Here is a 19757-nt window from a genome sequence, read left to right as displayed (position 1 = left end):
CTGTAGGAGATGCAAAGCATGACAGAAATCTCATCATTGTCAGTTAAAAAGAGATGGTAGCTACTACTGGTTGGCATAGTTGTAAATTGTGCATTTATACAGGTTTCAAACATGAATATCTACAAAGCGAAGGGGAGAAAAAAATTAATGGATGTGTGATCTTGCCAATAGGGACCTGCTGTTTCTTGAACTCATTGTTACCACACCAAAGGGAAATTACTCATTCTGCAAACTAGTTCGATGTACTTTGAATATAAAATTTATGTCAATACCTGTTAAAGGGTTAAATGTTATAATCTGGTTTTCCAATATTGCTTCTTTTTGGGCAGTGAAATTAATTCAGTATAACACTGTATTGGGTAACAACGCTGCTTAGGAGGATTAGAATCTTATAGTTCTACATTTGACATCTAGATTTAGACATATCAATTACATTCTTTTTAGCATGTAAAATGGTAATTCGTCTTTTTCAACAACACTTAATTAACAATTGACTCATTGTAATTGACAAGGAAATGCATTAAATTAGAATTATTAATACTGATACATTTGAGAATTAAATTCTCAACATCTTTTACAAGTGCCAAATGCCCATTGAATCCCATTGATTCTGGCTTGCCTCACCTAGCTATGCCTCACACTCATTTGTCAGCACTGCTAAAGCAAATTGCCCCACACATCAAAGCTGGAATTCTAAATTTTTGGCCTGGACATTGTCCAGGGACAAAAAAATCAGCTCAGTCATTCCAAAGTGCAAGTGCTGTGAGGTGAATGTGTGTACATGTGTACTAATAACTCAAATTACTAAAGGTCTACAACATGATCTGTCCTTTGCAGTAACTGGAACCATGTGCTATCTGTATGCTGTGACCTTGAAATCAAATCATGGAAAGCTCATTTAGACACAATACATTTTTCATCTGGTATCATTTCTACCTTTTTATCTATGATGAATATGAAATGACTGAGAAGTACACAGGAGGGAAAATAGCCAAAGATTTTCATTTAAATCAGCAGTTTCTGATCAGAGGAGAAACATTTAACACTGTAGCAACTCCAAATACTATCAACTATGTTCAGCACAGCAGTAACAATTCTCAATCTGGAGTACAGACAGAATGGCTGCAAAACAGTATGTTCCTGCAGCTCTGCTAGAGATGGATGTGCTTATTTTAATATAAAGAGAAAAATAAATCAACTATAATACATCCGTGCAGTTGTAGCTACCTACATATGTGTGTGGCAGTTTAACAGCTTGCGTGGTCATTGAATTCTAGAGATGAATAAACAGGTTCAGAAAGCTTCTTCAATGTCTGTCCAGCTGTTGGAGACCTTGGCAGGTAACCTGTTTCTGTATCTGATTTTCTTGGGATAAACTTTTAGTGTTAATTGAACTACTTGACTCTTGGTCTCCTTTATCCTGCCCTTCTCTCCACTGCTTCCCCTATCCTGAGTACTATACCGTGAACAATGTTGGGAGATCATTAAGGTCATTAAGACCACACAGCTGGTTTGAGCTGGTATATTCAGTAACTGGAAACAAGCAAGTTGGCCAGGATAGTTAAATTTACCAAGCTCTCCTCCTTCTCTCTCATTATCCTATTTGTGTTTTAAAAAGCAAGACAGAAGAAAACAAAAGCCAAAAAACCCTATGCATGTGCTTACTTTTCAGATGTAGTCAGAGCTCAGACAGAACAAGTTCAAGTGCTGCATAATAAAAAAAGCATGATTAGAAGCAATACAAAAACCTATCATAGAAGACTTAGAATGAAGATGCTGGGTTACTTATACCAAAGGACTGTTTCTGTATTTCAAATTACACAGAAAAATCTAAAGCAAATGACTTTGCTTTTTAGATAACAGAAAGCATGTTCAGTACCAACACTCATGCATGAGTATTGCTGATCAAGAAAAGTGAAGTAAGGTTACTCAAAAAATATTTTTCAGATTTGGGAAATTTTTAGCAGTGGTAAGATGTCCTCCTAAATTAAAACTTAGTAAAAGGAAGAAGAAGAAAACAAACAAACAAACAAACAAAAACAATGTGGGAGTTTTCACCTTTTTTAGTGTTTGCTTTCAGCATATAGCAGGTGTCATTAGCAGCAGAGAGTAAGGATGTAGCAAGGAGTGGAAGCTTTCTGTAGTCTGTCTTTTAGGTAAGTTTGAGTTGTATTATTTCTACATTTGTAGACTATTTGTGCAAGATAATATTCTGGCTTTGCAGAAGGTGGAAACCAATTTAAATTGCTGTATAATTCACTGTGATGGGTTTTGTAATCACACAGGAAAATGAGTCTAGCTGCAGTATTATACAATACTGATACTGGACTGCATGCTGCAGAACCAGTGCCTCTTCAAATAATGTCATAGTATTCTAAATGAGAAAATATAAAAGCCCTGACAATGCTTTTTGTGCAACTGCAACTAAGACATCTTCCAAAATGGCTAATAAAAGCAAGCTGAAGCACAGAGTTTCTGACAGAGCCTTGTAAATGTGCTCATTAGCATTACAACACAACTGTTATTTCTCTTTTTTAGCTACCCATCTCCCTCACCTCTCCCCACTGCAAAATTTAAACCATAGAAATTAATAAAATTAAAATTTCAGCCTTCTCTTCAGAGGGAATATGTAATAATTTATGAAATTCCCTTTCTTCTTCCACTATCTCAGACACTCGCTTGAATGAAGCCTCTGTGGGGATGAGAGCCAGACAGAAGGAATGAGCAGAGGTTACCTGTACATGAGTGGCAAAAGCCTTTATGCTACAAGGGCAGTAATATCATTGTCAAAATAAAACCTGGTAATTCTTCAGTCTCTTTAGACATTCTTAATAAGTTTCCTATATTTTATCAAACAATTATGTAATGAAAGAAAATATAGGTACTAAAAAAGACATGCAGAATGGGAATCCAGTGCTGAACATGAAGTCTTGGTTCAGGGTCTCAACAGTAGATAACAGGTAAGAGGACAGATGATTCTGTAGCTCAGTAGCAGATTATTTTGGCAATACATATGACCTCCCTCCTCCACACAGCTAAGGGGTTTTGTTGCAACTATCAAACACATGGTTATTTTGTAGGTTACCCAAGGCAGGAAGTTATCCCAGCCTCCTACCAGCCAAGTTCCATGGCAAAGTGGGGAAGGTGGCCAAGATGGTAATCTTATAGAGAGGTAGATGTAGTTTTATGGTCTTTGTAAAAAGTGTCTTAATACAATCTTCCAGTCGGCACTGCCTTTCTTTCAACTTCTGCAGTTTCAGGTGTTACCTGTTTCAAGCTGTAGCAATCCAGTATAACCTGCTATACTGAATAAAGACAGGGTAGTGTTGGGTAAAATGTCATTGCAACAGAGCAGGAGATACAATTAATCCTTGCAGAAAAAGGTCAAGCATGAATCATCAAATGCTGTAGTTTTTTAATGGATATTTTCCAGCCCTCTTTTTTTTTATATGAAACAGTTGCCATTATTTTACACTATGTAATATTTTTTCCTTAAATGAAATTAACAGTTGATTAAAAGGGGCTTTATTTAGACTGCCATAATATCTGCTCATTCTTTTATATAATTACAAAACAAACAGGGAATTTTCAGCCCGTATAGACCAGGCCTAATACCTGAGCAGAGCAGAAGACTACATTAATCCCTTCTTTCCGTCCCATTGTCGTGAGTGCTTTTGGATTGTTTAATTAATTGATTAATTAATTTAATTTAGCTTTGCATCTGCTCTTGTCCATGTGGCAGCTTGAGAGCTTTTTGACTCAGAATCTAGTCAAAACCCTTTCCTCTCAGGCAGTGTGCTAACACCAGAGGGGGAAGAAAAAATTTATCATATAAACCTGTGATTGCCTTAATAACTGCTTCTCAAGTTTTTCCACAGTTTCTGTTTCTGAACATTCTGCCACTTAAAGATGCATGAAAAAATTAGGTGAGTGGGGTTTTTTGCAACTCTAATGTGACACAAACAGGAGCTATTAATTTTGAGAATTTACTTCTCCTTATGTCATTGTGATTGGCAAATGAACACAAAATCATGTGAAGAGTTTTGTGATCACAAACTGACTTCTAGCTGAGAATCAGAGAAAAAAGAAAAACATTTAAAATTAAAACAAACAAGAGATATCTTCTAAATTTTCAGAACTACCCAGTCTACTTTTAATTTTTGTTTCCTTCCCACTGTTGTATGATGTAAGCTAAGTTGTTGAAAGACACAGATTTTGCTCCAGGTTTTAGTATGATGATGTTAAATGCTTCCTCATCCCAGTTTTTGTTTTCATATTAGACTAGAAAGCAGCAGCCTGATTAAGCATTTCAGAGAGAGGACTGAGCCATACAGACACTGTGTAGGAAGCAAGCAAACATTTTGTTCTATAGTAGCCTAAGGTAGAGGTGGCAATTGTAGGGCTCCTTACAGTGTTTATGTTACTTTAGAGATTTCTAAGGAATGCACTACTGAGTAAAAGGGTAATGAACTGCTTAGACCTAGCAACTACCTGCTGCACCAGGTGTGAATGTTCTAGTCTGAGGAGGGCTAATTTGCCAACTTCTTTTTTGGTATTTCTCTCTGATTGTTTTCAGGTGGAAGATGAACTGCAAAGTATCAGTCAGAAGCAAACTGAAGGTTTAAGTCAGCAACACATCCTAATATACCTAATACCTGAGGAGGTAAGTGTGTAGCAATCATTTTTATGTTTGTCTTAGAAACTCAAACATTTTCCTTTGAAAGCTTAAATTCAAATTAGGAATACTTGAAAGTGCTTATAGAATGTTGTTTGTATTCATAGTGCTTGATGCTTTACATAAAACATTCAAATAAGTTTCTAGAAGTTGTGAAGGGCTAATGATGAAGAAGTGGTACAGATGAAAAAAAAAGAAAAAAAAGAAAAGAAAAAAATTACTGCTGTGAATAGGTGGTCCAGCTCAAAGGGTAAAAGCTTCCCCTGTGTAGGGAATCAGAGTGAGAACTATATACTACTTAATTAACACTTAAACCCACAAAATATGGCCCTCAGCACCACAGTGATTTTCTCTGAGGATACAAACATAGAGAATAAGCTTCAAACTTGCAGGCTATTGCCATTATGTTGGCAGTCTCATACATCATTGTAACTTTCATGCCTGTACCCAATGGCTTTACAATTCTGTAGTGCAGTGTAAGCTGAAAATGTTCAAAACTGTACCAGTCAGCTGGTGAGAATTCAAATAATGTACAAGAGTTGAAAGTGAATGAGCAGCTAAAACATAAGGTGTCACTTATGATCAAATCACTGTGTTGCAATCTAAGTCCGAGTATAATTGTTTTTAGTGTGTATACAGTAAACCCCAAATCCGAGTGGGAATGTAGGGATTTCTGGGATGAGTAACAGAGCAGAAAGCAGTGTAAGTGAGAATTTTAAAAGCCATAATTTCATTCTCCTAAATACATTATAAATATGAGATAGAGTATGTGTGTGGATTCTGGGAGAGAAAGACAAAGAAATTATCAAAAGTTTGAAAAAGATCTTGCAAACATGGATGTTTAACACCCTGACATTCAGTCTTTATAAACAGGATTAATGGTCTGGCTTGTACAGTTCTCAAGCATTTCTGTTCCAGTGAGATAACTATTAGAAAACCTATCCATCTACTCAGGTTATTTTCTTCACTGCTCTTACCTGCAACACCAGCAACTTCATTATTTCTTGTTGAAAAAGGAATAATCAGCAGAGTCACATGATCTGAGCAATAATGTGTGTCTCATCATCTCACTATGCTCTAAAGAGAATTTCGTATTTTAGATTGCCTTTCACCCAAAGGTAAAAAACAATCAAACATCTTACAGTTTTCTGATGTTGCAGCATTTCACCTGTTTGATTTGATGATATTTATACAGCTCCTTTATCTATTGCAAACTGAAGGAAAGATATGCAAGATCTTATTTTTTTTTTTTAGAAAAAGAACTGTCCTACTGGTCAGTTTCAGAGAAACAGCACTGGATGAAGAAATTATCTTTTTCCAATTCTGTAAAACTCCACAGCAACAAAGGAACTTAGCAATGCATTTTTCCTTAGAGATCATTTTCCAGAACAGATGGATTTTCCCATTGTCACTAGTTTGTACATATATTAGGGAGATGATTTTAACTCTGATGCTAAAAAAGAGCTAGATAGGTCAGTTTGTCTCAAAGTCCCAGGCTAAAGCCTGAATTTGATTGCCAATGAATCCTTCAGTGTGAAAAACACACTGTGGACAATACTGACTGAGCTGTGAATGAGCATCCATACTGCACAGCTGTCTAGCAGGCAGTGAATATCACAGAAGCAGGATGCTGGAGAGTGTTCTCATGTTTTTCACAAAATCATATTAAAAACAGCTGGGAGACCTCTTGAGGCCTCTAGTCCAACCTCCTTCTCAAAGCCCCGTCTTCAAAATTAGGCAGTGTTGTTCAGGTCTTAGTAAATTAAATTTTGAAAGTGTCCAAGTGTGTGGATTCCATAGCCTCTGCACATCAAGCATCTCCACATCCTTTTAGTTTCATATATCTGAAAATGTATTATGCCTGTCTGTGAAAACTAACAAGCCTAAACCATGCTGGATAACGAGAAGGCTGGTTTGTTTAGCCTGGAAAAGAGAAGAGTAATGGTGAACATAGTGGCAGTTTTCAAATATCTAAAAGGTGATAATAAAAGAAGACAGAATCAATCTCTCCCCAAAGCATCTTGGGGGGGGGAAGGACAAGAGTCAAAGACCATAACTTTCAACCAACATAATTTTGAGAAGCTAAAAGGAAAGAACCTTCACAACAGAAGTCATTAAGACTCTGGGGTAGATGCTGGCTTAAACCAATATGTGAAGCTGAAGCCCTTGAAAGCTTTAGCAATTTAAGCCATGGCATGACTTCAGCATTTAACATATGTTTTTTGTAAACAGAATGTAAAAAAAATCCATTACAAAAGGCCTGACACAAGAAATCACCAGCCCCCCATCCCTCCAACATGTCTGGATCAGCTGGCTACAACTGACTGTTATTACCCAGGTATTTAAAAAGCAAAGTAAGAATCCATTCACTAAGAATTTAAGATGACATCACAAATAAATGTGGGGAGAGGAAATGAAAGACTGATAAAAATCTAGAGATCTGTTTCCCTGCTGGTACAAGTTTTAAATAAGTCCAAGATTTATAGTTCCAAAATTTGTATAGCTTCCTTCCTGCTGTGTCTTGAATGTCTTTCCATGAAAACCATGTAAAGAAATAACTGTATATGAAGGTAGGATACTGAGCCTTGGATGCATTATTGGGACTATCTGTAGATACAGCCTAGATGAGTTCAGGTTTCCCAGAAAGTGTTATTCTCTCTCATCAGGGGACCAGCGTATGCCTTTTTTGCTCTCTCACAATAATACTGAACTACTACTAAACATGAGTAAACAGGCCTTAGAATCAAAACCACAAAAGGCAAAGATGAAAAATAAAATATTTAGATCTCTACAAGAATAATTCCTCTTGAAGGTTAAGAAAAAAATACTTGTTTCATAAAAATACGCAATAGGTTTAAAGAAGTTGTAGCATACCATAAATAACTTGAATTTTTGAGTAGCAATTATCATTGTAATACAGGGATCAATAAAGAGGATTTATACAGTTCCCAAGCAGATACTTCAAAATAATGGACAATTTCTTATTACTCTTTACTCTGTCCCTGTTTTATTTTATGTGCTATTCTCTTAAAAGTGTTCCTGATTTACGTGTGTGCTTTGCTGTGGATTTTTTTTGAGAGTTTTGTTCCTGCAGAATGTGTTGCATGCCAGTCTTTTCATTTAATGCTGGGTTGCCAGAAATAATAAAAAAAAAAAATAAATAAAATTTAAAAAATTAAAAAAAAAACAAACAACCCTCTTGCTAATTCTCATCTCCCACCTCACTCTGTTTTCTGGGGAAAAGGTAGACTTATTTTACTAAGTTGAATAGCATTTAATAATTTTTATTATAATCTATATATATGATGATAAGTGATTTTATTAATTTAGGTCATTCAAATAGGTATGTGAGCTGCCTGCATAGCATCCTTTTCAGGAGCTGCTACTGTGTTCATGGGTATCTGTGTGAAAAGGACAGAAGATGAACTTGTTTTAAATGATAGAAAAAAGTTAAAATGTGACATTCAAGCTAGATAATTTCTGAAGTCTGTCTCATCAATAAAGAAAGAAAATTAACAATTTGCCCTTATATTGCTTGAGGTTAGTGGAAAGGTAAAAAAGAAGGAAATAAGGAGTGAAAGATATTGTACTGGTAAGAGAAAAAAATTATAATGGAGGTTAAAATAAAATTTCTTTTATTCACAGGAGGTTCCTAAAGTATTACCCTGGTTATTTGCCTCCATAGTGGAGCAGAGAAAGAACATATTAATAGTTTTAATTAATAGTGAGACTTTAGAGACTCCAGGATTTCAAGACACTGTGTGAATTTTTTCTAAAGAGATTGGTTCCATCAAGAGCGTGAGAGAATTGGAGGCCTATACTTCTGTCTCTTTAGTTTATATTGCTACTTTCCATTACTGCAGTAGCTGAATGCCTCACTTTTCGTCTGAGTTACCCAAGCAACACCTCTGTGCTGTAACAATGTGCTATTAACCACCTTGCACAAATTAAGGAACTGAAACTGAGACATTAAAGGACTTATGTCACCAAATGTAATAAAGCAGAAACCTAAACCTAAAGCCTATGCCTGTGTCCTGTAAGACAGCCTTCTTTCCTGTTTTTATTGAAGCAGATTATACATAGCTTGAACAAGTTAACAGAATAGACTAAAAATGAAGAAAGTGCAAAGAAAATATCAGGTTTAATCTTTGTCATTTGATTACAATCTCTTAAAATACTTGTGAAGTCATTCAGCTTCTACTGAAGTGAACAAGTTTTCCATTGAGTCAAGTGTCAGTGTGACCAACTGATTAGTGATTTTTCAACATTCAGATGAGTGAACTGCTTCATTTTTAGTAATGTTTTTAAATTAATCCAGATTTTCTTACTTGTTATAGAGTTGTAATCTTTTTTGTCTGTTAAATGATAATTTGCATGGCTCTGCACTCCTGTGAAGTCCCTATGAGTAGAATGGAAGTACTGTGTGGGAAAGGCATTTCCTGAGTAGTCCAAATGGGGATGGGAATCTCAAGAGATGAAAAAGTTTCTCTGTCCTGCTTTTTATACCGAAAGGATGCTTTGGATAGTAATTAAAAAATCTCCTGAAATGAACCTTCAAATATTTTAGAATCATCTATCTCCCAGTAAAAGGCCTTTTCTGCATCACATCAGTGAGATGAAATGAAAGTTGATCTGTTCAAAATTATTTGTCTGATATTGCTCAAATTTGGCTTTTATTCACTCTACAGCAAGCTCAGTGGAGGTCATGTGGCACAGGCTGATGTTCCCATGCTCAGAAATTTTACATTTCAATGGTATGTTCGTATTCCTAGATCTTAGCAGGTAGAGATAAGTAGTGATCTGAGCATGCCCTGAATCTGGAATGTGCTGTCTGTGAGATGGGGAATAAATGTACTTATTATGCGTTAGTTGTTCTTCGTGTTCCTAAGGCATTTGGAACTAGGGGAGAGGATTCTAAACGTAGGTGATATTTAGTTAGCCCTTCACTATATGCACTGTGAGTGTGGTGTTTCCTTGGATAGTTTGGCCATGCTGAGCAAATGCTCTGAAGTTGATTGGCATACACGGCAAGGTGCTCCCCTTCTGAATGAGCAGCTTCTACATGTGGAGATCTTGGACAAATGGTGATTATTGTCTGTTCTCAGCTGGGTTGCAAGGAGGAAATACAAGGGGCTTTATCTTGGAGAAAAATGGAAGGGTGCATTTTGTGAAAGGAAATAAGATGTTCTCTGTAAAACTGGAAGAAAGTTTACAGGTTTCTCATTCAAATCCTTGAAATGCAGTATGCTTGAAAACCTTGTTGCTCTTCCTTTTTATTACAACTTAATGTATAAGGCTGTCAACTAAATAAACAGGGTGGCTTTCTAGACAGACAAGGTTTTTTTGTAACAGTTATGATCCAGAATGCTTTAGGTAATGACATTCCATAAACTAACATTTTCTTACACCATTGTGAATCTGCAATGATCATTGAAGTTGTAGTACAGAGCCAGCTTAAGCCAGTGAAAAGAACTGACAACACTGTGTCTGCCTAATATCCTGCTCCTTGATTTGTACTGGAATAGTCATGCCCACATATGGACATTGATTCCTAGTAATATCTGTGTAATTTTGCTTTCATCTTGTTTGCTATTTTATTTGTCTCATATGATAAGAAGTTTGAGGCATTTTTTTCTTCAGTGTTTTAAGGAAAAGCAGTAGGCCTGAAGAGAATGTCTGCAAATGATTTCTGTGTTGCTTTTTATGATGATTATGGATAAAAGGATGAGATAACAGTAGCTCCATAAAAGAGCAACATACTTTAAAGGCATGACATTTCCCCTTGCATTTATGCATTATTTGTTATCTAACTATTTCCTTCTCCCTGTTCACTGTGTTTTGGAAATAACAAAAGTTATCAGTCACCAGGAACTGTGCTGATGTTTTAGTGGCAGTTTAGTAATTAGGTCTGTTCACCAGGGACTCCAATTAGTCCAATAAAATCCTTTGTGCAATTCTTTCAGAGAAGTACCCTGCATTGCCAGCTAATGAATAGAGTAAAATTATTCTAGCCAGAGACACTTATTTCTCATTGATACACAATACTCGAGCCTTAATGGCCTTTATTTTGGTTTGGTTTGGTTTTTTTTTTTTTAGTTTTTTATTCAGTATTCAATGCTGATCTAGAAATCCAAGCTTTGACCTAAGAATTATCATGGATTCCCTAGCAGGTAACATGCAGTTAACAGTTTGTACTCTAAAAAGTTCTAACTGCTAGATAGCTTTTGCTCCCAAATGAATGCAGCCAGAATGATTTCACTGGTAGACACTTTTTTCCTTAAAAAGAAAGCAAAGAACAGTTCTGTGCACATTTTGCACAGGTATGGTGCACATAAATTAAATTAAAATTTAATTAAATTTAACAAGTGAAGTTTCAGAAACTTGTTCAGAGTTGGAAGTTTTTAGCCTTTTGATAGAAACTACAATTCTTTCTGGAAGTAAAATTGCAGTGAGGAAGAAGTGAGAGATTTTAATCTTTTGTGAAAACCTGAATGTGTGCCTCTGTTTCATTTGGTGCTCTTTACTCCTTCTCCTCAAAGGTCCAGAAAACCTTGATTTCATTTTTTTGCAGCAGTGCAAGTTTCAACTGTGACTAATTCTAAAGGAGTAATAATGACTTAATTCTGTTTTCAGCATTTTTCACCTGCAAAACACAAGCTCATGTTACTTATCCTACTCAGCTCCTTGTTTTTAATTATTAAATAAGAAAGCTTTCACTTTATAAAGAAGAAAGAAAAAGAGGATGGAGGAATACTATTTTACTTCTTGTATCAGCAAAGTAATTGTATATAAAAGGTGAATTTATCAAGTGGTAATGTGAACCTTTGCTTGGATAATGGAGCCTGTCATTAGCTTCAGCTTTGTTGTGTGGACTGCATGGCATCTTTTGTGTATTGAGGCTGGCTGTTGAAAATATTGCTCTGAAGCCTTTGCTCATGCTAAAACCAAGATGTAGGTTTTGGATTGTGGCTTTTTTTGGTGACTGAGAGGGGTAGTTGAAATACAGCATTAGGTGTAGAGAACACCAGTGGATGTTCCAGTGCTAGATAGCTAATCATAAGCAGCAGACTTCGGAGGAGGAACTGTGTATGACACCAGTAAGCCAAGAAGCAAATTGATAACAGGGTCTGGGAATTTTATTTAACCTAATAGACTTATGACTATCCAAGGCACTCAACAGGTGCTTTTTCTAAACAAAATGCTAATGTGGAGAATGCACCAGTGGAAATCAGCAGACCTTCTGCTGCTTCAGAGACAAAAACATGGAGTCATTGTAGGTGGGAAATCTCTAAACACTTTGTTTATATACAGAAATCTGGCAGATTCTGAAGCATCTGTATTCCGAATTAGGATTGCAATGCTTTATCACTTTTTGTGGGACTGGACGTTTGATGCTTAACATATAACTTATTGAGATTTTTTTAAATCACAAAACTTACCTTTTATTTCTTTGAAAAAGTCACCATTTAGTTAAACTAGCAAGCAGTAGGGTCTATATAATGGATGTTTATGTAATGAGGTTTACCTCATTATTCCTTGACAGCTTTTCTACACTAGAAAATTGTATTATTTGAATCTGTGTTAACTAAGATGGTACCAGTCTTTGATATGGGCTCGGAAGAAACTCTCGTGGGAAGAAGATGATCTTGTGGGAGAGTAAAACCAGGTGATGCTATAAGTGTCCTGATATACCCTGAAAAATTAATTCTTGGATACAAGGTTAATGTCTGTCATTCTTGCTGATACTGCTTGAGAGAGTGTAGGATACCAAAGTGAAAACAAACAACCAAACAAAAACCAACAAATAACCCCAAAGACACTTGATTTTTTTTTTTATTAGAAACTCAAGTGTATAGCCAGATATTTTCTAAAAAACTCTTGTAATTTTCACTCTTTCTTCTGTCCAGCAAGTAAACTTTTTCTGCCTATCAATTAATAAGACCTATCAACTTCTCCATTAAGAACAGGGGAAAATATGATGGAATGTGAAGCTCTCATAAAGAGCTGATCTCTGAGCTATACTCAAAGATAACCAATGCCAAGTAGAATTAAAATATGGTCATCACTTTTCATTCAGAAGGAACAGATGCTCAACCCACATCATTACCATGGAGACCTTGCAATTACTGCATACCTTGTTGTTGAACCTGTAGAGATGTAAATGGGACGTGCAGAGCACGTAGCTCTTATTAAGTTCTGAATATGCATAAATACAAAAATGAGGTATCATCTCCCTACATACAGCCTATAATTTTCTTCAGATTCATTTGTGAGTATTAGTGCTAATTTTAATAATTTTGTTAGTATACGTTACATCTGCTATGAAGTAAATGGCAGAGATTGCCCTTTTAAGGTACCCTGAATTTTCAAATTTATACCCAGAAGCTGGAATAATGCACAAGGTTATCTTGTGTGCAATTAATGCACTTTTGCCAAGTGGTCCATTATTGTGAGCTTTTTATAGAACTAATGTTTTAATGAGACCAATATATGAATACTAGTACTGGAACTGCTTCCCTTAGTAAATTCCAGAGGTTTAAAAGGTACTGAGCTGTCTGTCAATATATTTGATGCATCTGAGGTAATGTTACAGATCTGTTCGTGTGAGTCCTTATCAGATAGCTGGTTATGTAATCATCACCATGATTACCCCAAATTAATGTCTTGAAAATTATAATGTATTGCACGCTTCATTTACATTATTTAGTCTTGCTGGATTAACTCAGATGACTAATGCATGTTCTCTCCTGTATTTGTTAAATATTTCACTTTTGGCTATACTGTTAGACATTAACCAAGTACTTCATGATTCAAGATGCACATTGACGTAAAAGCCCAAAATGTTTCTGCTGTGTAAATGGTAACTAAGCTGTGTGGGAACAATTGGTTCTATCCATTCAATATTAAAAACGCAGACAGCAAAAAAATTCTAATATAAAACAAGCAGAACCTTCATATAACCACCTCCTTACCTCACTCACCTTACTTTGAGATGAGTTTTGGATCTGAACTCGGTTTTAATGAAAAATAAAATCGAATGTTCAAGTTCAGAACATGTTCACTTTTGATACTGTACTTGTTCACTAGATATTTTTCAGTTTATTGATTTCTTCCTACAGTCCATTTGAGAGCCATATATGTATCAGCTGATTGCCTTAGCATTTCAATCCAAGCTAACAATTTTTTTTCTCAAAAGTAAAAACAACTGCATAGTAATGCAATACTTTTTGTTTAATTTCTCATTGCATTATGCTTGAATGTCAGTTTACAGTTAGATGAAATGAAAATTATATCCTTAAGCAAACAATGGGGGATTCTACCGGTATGACCTTTAGGGTCAATCATCTCATTAGCAGTCAGCTTTTACAGTTGCATGTTATTTATAGGAGAGGTATTTACAAGCTGTTAAACTAAACAACAAATTAAATTGTCCATGAGCCATCACCATTCAATATAGAAATTCCCAATGGGTAACAAGTTGATGCTTTTTCAATGGGAAGTTTTGGAAAAAATTAATACATTTTATTTTTTGCCAGCATAACCTTTATAGGGAACAGTCCCTTTTTTATTATGATGGAAAACTGTGCCATCAGTGTAAACAGTTCCAGATGCACAGTGAAATTCAGCAGTCACAATCCACAAGCCTCATTTTAATGAATGCTCACAGGCATCTCTCTCATCTGCTAATTGTTTTCAATCAAATTTAAAATACCACAAATAGAGAGTAGCTCAGTAGTGCGTTTAAAGTCTCCATTATCTAAGGGTTTTTATTAAATATATTTAAAAAGCAATAATCTGAGAAGATGGCTTTTGGAAAGGTTTCCATCTCTATGTTTTGAATATAGTATTGTTCTAAATAATACTACTGACTCAAGCTGTCAGCTTGAGCATGATGTGATGTAATAAAAAACATCCATCATGATATATTTGCAACATTCTTAAGGAAGAGGTAGACCAGCTTTCTATCATTCCTAATGATGTTTTGCACTAATATAAGTGTACAAGTACTTTAGGTAATATCACAGGAACTCTTAATTTTAGCATTTTTTCCTTCTGGCTTATTTTCCAAGTATTTCAATCTTATGTTTTAGACTTCCCATACAAAGTCTGCTTTGTTCTGTACTGAATCAAATTTCTGCTTTCAGAAGTCTATATCATTCCTCCCTTGTATGCTTCAGCTTACCTCTCTTTTGTGCCCTTTTAAAATATTATCCTTCACAAAAGAAACATAGGCCAGTCCTGATTTATCATTTTCCCCTGTTTCAGCACCTCATTTTTGCCTGATAAGCATTTGTATCAAGACACCTCCAAATAAAAACTTCTGTTACTCACTCTGCCTTGTGCTCCTTCTGGCCTCTCTTTACACAGCGTATGGATAGGGAGAGAAATGGAAAGCTGCTTTCAGGGCTTCTGAACTCCTTATAGTCATCTGATTTTAGAAAAGGAACAAAAAAGCAGAATCGGAGTCAGGTGCTTACTCAAAATGGAACACCCCCCCCACAAAACCCCACAGACTTTTTCACACTTTAATACTTGGTCTATATTGCTGGACATTGGTGGGTAGGGGAGAGCCAACCCTTATACTCTGAGTTCAAGTGAAACAACACCCACTTTTCATATGAACTGAATTACAATGTTCCCAATCACTGAACATAAGCTGTGGATGGCTGCTGGTAACTTTCACCATGGTAGAAATATTAGACAAGGACCAGTATCCTGTACTGTGGGATTTAATTCTGGATAGATCTTGGATGGTCCAAATTCAACAAGCTGTTACTCAGCTAAGCTCATTATTAGTTTTTCACTTTTTTTTTTTTTTTTCCCCTTCACATGTCAGAAAACCGTTGTCTAAATCCTGCAGAGAGAGTTCGTGTTGAAGTACATTTAATGGCAGTTTAGGACTTTTTGAAAACAATAGAAAATAGTAAAATATGAGTGACTACTTTACACCTGTCAAAATGCTTTAAGAATAAGTACTGCACATTTTAGAAGGAGAGTATTTTGTACGCAATGCAAAGCTCCAAGAATTATATCTAAATGAAAGATTTCTGTGAGATGTTGGGCGTAAGCTACAGATATGACTGTCTCAGGTAATTAATTCGAGTCACTCACAATCATTTATTTGAGTGGCATCTAGTTTTTACTTCTGTTATGACTGTCGAGCCAATGGTACTACAAGCTGGTGTATATTTTGTTGCATGCGTCATCAGCGAAATTGCAGCTGTGTCTCACTGTGAAACTTTTATTAGAAAGATGATGTATGAAACAGAAGAAACACAGCTTGAATTTCAGATCCCAGACTGAGTTTGCTGCTCTAGCAGTTGGAAAAGTGGGAGAAAGGCTTTTGACATGCAAATTTTGTATCATTTTGGTACAAAAGCAAATGATGGATGATAAATACCATATCTCATTATATACACTTTAAACTTTGCAGGCAGAACCCTACTTTGATATGCACAACCAGGAGAAAAGGAGTCAAAGGGGAACTATGATAGGGACATAAATGTCTACAAATAATTGAGCAGCAAGAATTCCTGTTGTGCTATTGACAGTGACTTAAAATAGCATAATAAGGAGCAATAGCGTGAAATTAATGCATAAAAGGAAACATTTAAATCAGACATTAGGGAAAAAATTCTTAATGATGAGAAAAAATAGGTAATGGATGTACCTACTTATAGAGAGATATTTAAAAAATCACTATGAGGTGTTTCAAAGTGTGATTTAATTTGACAAGTAGTTATACAAATTGCAGTTTCTTTACCCATTTTATCTGTTCATTTAGTCACATTGAGTGATTTTTAGTGACAACTACTTGTTTTTATACACTGCCGTTCTTGTCATGGGCACCAACAAGTAACAAAGTAAGAGAATAAGTTGAAGCTTATCGAGTCATACAATCATGGTATAATTTGGGTTGTAAGGGACCTCTAAAGGTCACCCAGCCTAACCCTCCTGCAGTAAGCAGAGACATCCCCAGCTAGGCCAGGTTGCTCAGAGCCTTGCCAAGGCTCACCTTGAACATCTTCAGGGATGAGGCCTCAACTACCTCCCTGGACAACCTGTTCTATTTTTCCACTACCCTCATGATAAAGAACTTTTTCTTAACATCCAATCTAAATCTACTCTTCTATAATTTAAAGAGATTACAGGGGTTTGGTTATAATCAAGAAAGTGTGTTCTTTAGAGTAAGTTGGCAGTGTATTTTGGCTTCCTGAAAGAAAATCTTGATTTTAGGACTAACTTCGAAGTAATAGAAGCATATTGATTTACTTAAAGTGCAAATTTCAGCCATATGTCTATTCTAAGCAGAAATACAACATTTTAGAAGTGTGCAGTTGTCAGAGTTGGTGTAAGAATGTGAAAATATCAAGGTCTACTGTGAGCTATAATATCTGATGGTACTGCTATTGATCCTCTTTTTATAAGCCAACATAGAAGTAGCCTTTAGGTCTCACTGTCTCATTTTGCAGGTCACAATGAAAAATGGAGTGAATTCCAATGTTTGGTGTAGTATGAATGTGCTGAAATGTCCAAAACATGGTGAAAGCTAACATGGGTGTGTTTCTGTGAGAAACAATGACGTTTGCACAGTTTCTTTTGCTTGAGAATACTGTTTCTAGCATGTTCTCAGGAAACAAGAGGCCGAGGTTATCTTTTCCCTCATGCAGTCATACTTATTACTGCAGATCCTCTGCAAATACATCAAGTATAAGGGCTTAATGTTTGTATTTTGACATGCACGTTTATGAGGAGACCTTACAGAGGCTTTCTGTCCTATAGCCAAAACTGAGAGTTCCATCTATCCTTAATTTAGCCTTACACTCCCCAAATGTGAAAAAAATGTTTCTACAGCAACCAAAGACTAAAACACCAAAAAAATAAAACACTCAAAACCAAACATCCCCAACTCAATCAAACAAAAACTTAAAAACACAACCAAGTTGTTCCCCATGCCACAGGATTTTTTTTTTTTTAGGTAATCATTTTGCATTTGTTCATTAGCCCTGGCAATGAACTCCCATAGCTTGCCACTTCTAAATCACAAACAAACTCTCTATTACAGTTCACTGTGAAAAGTTTCTTGGTAAATATTGTGTTACAAAGGTCCATGTGTGTTGACCCTGTCAAGTCTTTACTGAATGCCCTTACTCCTTAAGAAGATGAATCTGGCTTCCAGTCTGGAAAATTCCACCTGTGTTCAGAGAGATGTTGGGTTTGGGTTCTTGCCCCCCCAGTTTCAAGAATTAGAACTAGTAATAAAGTTTCCATGTGTTGAATTAAGCCCCTGGCAGAACCTCTTTAACCCCTATTGTACAGCTGTAAGTCACTGGAATCTACCAGACTATTCCAGTGATGTACTGTCAGCAATACCTGTTAACTCTAAACTGGTTTAGCTCTGCATTAATAATAGGAATAAACTTTTGTCACTGATTAGGTATGACTGCATACATACATAAACCAGATTTGTTGAGAAAGTAGGTGCCATTTTATCTTGTCACTTTCTAGAGCAGAGCAATGCTTTAAATAAGACCTGGCAGAACACTGTTCTTTCTGGTGTCTGAGGGGACACCTTGATACATTACTGTGTAACATCACCATTTGTTTGCAGTTCTTCTGCTCCAGCTGGCTTGTTTCCAAGTACTTCTGAATTGCTTTTGGAAGATTGTGTAAGACATTTTGTCCAATAGTTTATTATTAGATGGATCTTGAGCCAGATCATCCTTTTAGAAGCTTTTTTCCCCTGTATTTTCCTATAATTCTGTAAAGGGGAGCAGCCCTGAAGCCAACTTTCAAAACCTTTATAGAGTTCTTCCAACAGAAGGAACACTCTTGTGGCAGACGGGCTGTCGAATTCCTACCCCCTTGCCATGTCTGTTGTCTTCTCCCTTTCTTACACCTGCTAGGAAATGCTAGTTCACTTACTTGTTACAGTCTTGTTTTGTAACACTATGAAAAAGGATTAAAACCAATGAGGACAGTGAAATGCATTGTGGAGAAATTGTTCTCCTTTTTAAACCTGCCCAGTTTCTAGATGGTAATGAAAGCTGGTGTGCAGGCTTTTGGGGTTCAGACCTCGATACTGATTATTTCCTGGAACTCTTTGTCAAGGCTTTTCTCCTCAAGTCCCAGTCTTCCCTAAAATAGGGATACTGAAACTGGTCTTTGTAAGTTCCTTGAGGATCTCTTATAAAAAACATAAATTGAAATTATTACCCATTTTTAATAACTTTTTTTTTTTTTCTCTTTAAAGAAGAAAGTACTACTGGAGTATTTGGAAAGGACAGGAGTGTAACATCTAAAAGCATAGGCATTCTTCCTGTGCAAGATGCACTAAAAGGTGCCTGCTAAGATTGTCCTTTTGGGGCTACTCTTACCACAGATGTTGATTAACATCTTAAACTAATAAATAAAACAATAAAATAATTTTCTTTCCTAGTAAGGCTTCAACTTTACTTGTTTACTTTTCCAGTAAAAGACTAGCAGAAAAAAACCTATGGATGTGTCTAGCACTGAGCAGGTTCTGGTATTGGGATTTTTTTTATAATGCTTCAGTATGTTCAGAAAGATAACAATGTTTCCTGAGTTGCTGGGAAAAGAAATAATAGATTGGATAATTTTTAGCTTTCTGTTTTTCTAAAAATGTAATGTCATAACTCTTCAATTTCCATGTTTTCTACTTCCTGTTATTTCTAAGACAATGAGTCAGAGAAATGGAAACCTAGCTTCTGTGAATAATTTAAAAGTGGTCTGAGAATAGCTAACCATTACTTCTGTAGATGCTACTTGTGATGGTTACACAATGACAAGATTACCAAAAGAATTGTGGGAGACAGAAAGATGGAAAGGATGCATTAAGTCATATAGTAATTTTTGCTATTGTAGGAGTATGCTTTACATTAGTTTTGCTAATGGCCTGTCTGGCTACCTTTAAAAAGGTTGAGAAAATAGATTTCCAGTATTTCTTCAATATATCCCTATACCTTCTGCCTCCACTACTTTTCTACTTATTTTTTTTTATTATTATTATTTCATCTTATCATTTCTAGAGACTGTTCTTGCAGCTAAAAGCTCCACAGGT

This window comes from Heliangelus exortis, chromosome 13 (genome assembly GCF_036169615.1).
Source record: "Heliangelus exortis chromosome 13, bHelExo1.hap1, whole genome shotgun sequence".
Lineage (NCBI taxonomy): Eukaryota > Metazoa > Chordata > Aves > Apodiformes > Trochilidae > Heliangelus > Heliangelus exortis.
Note: the sequence above shows the minus strand (reverse complement) of the source record.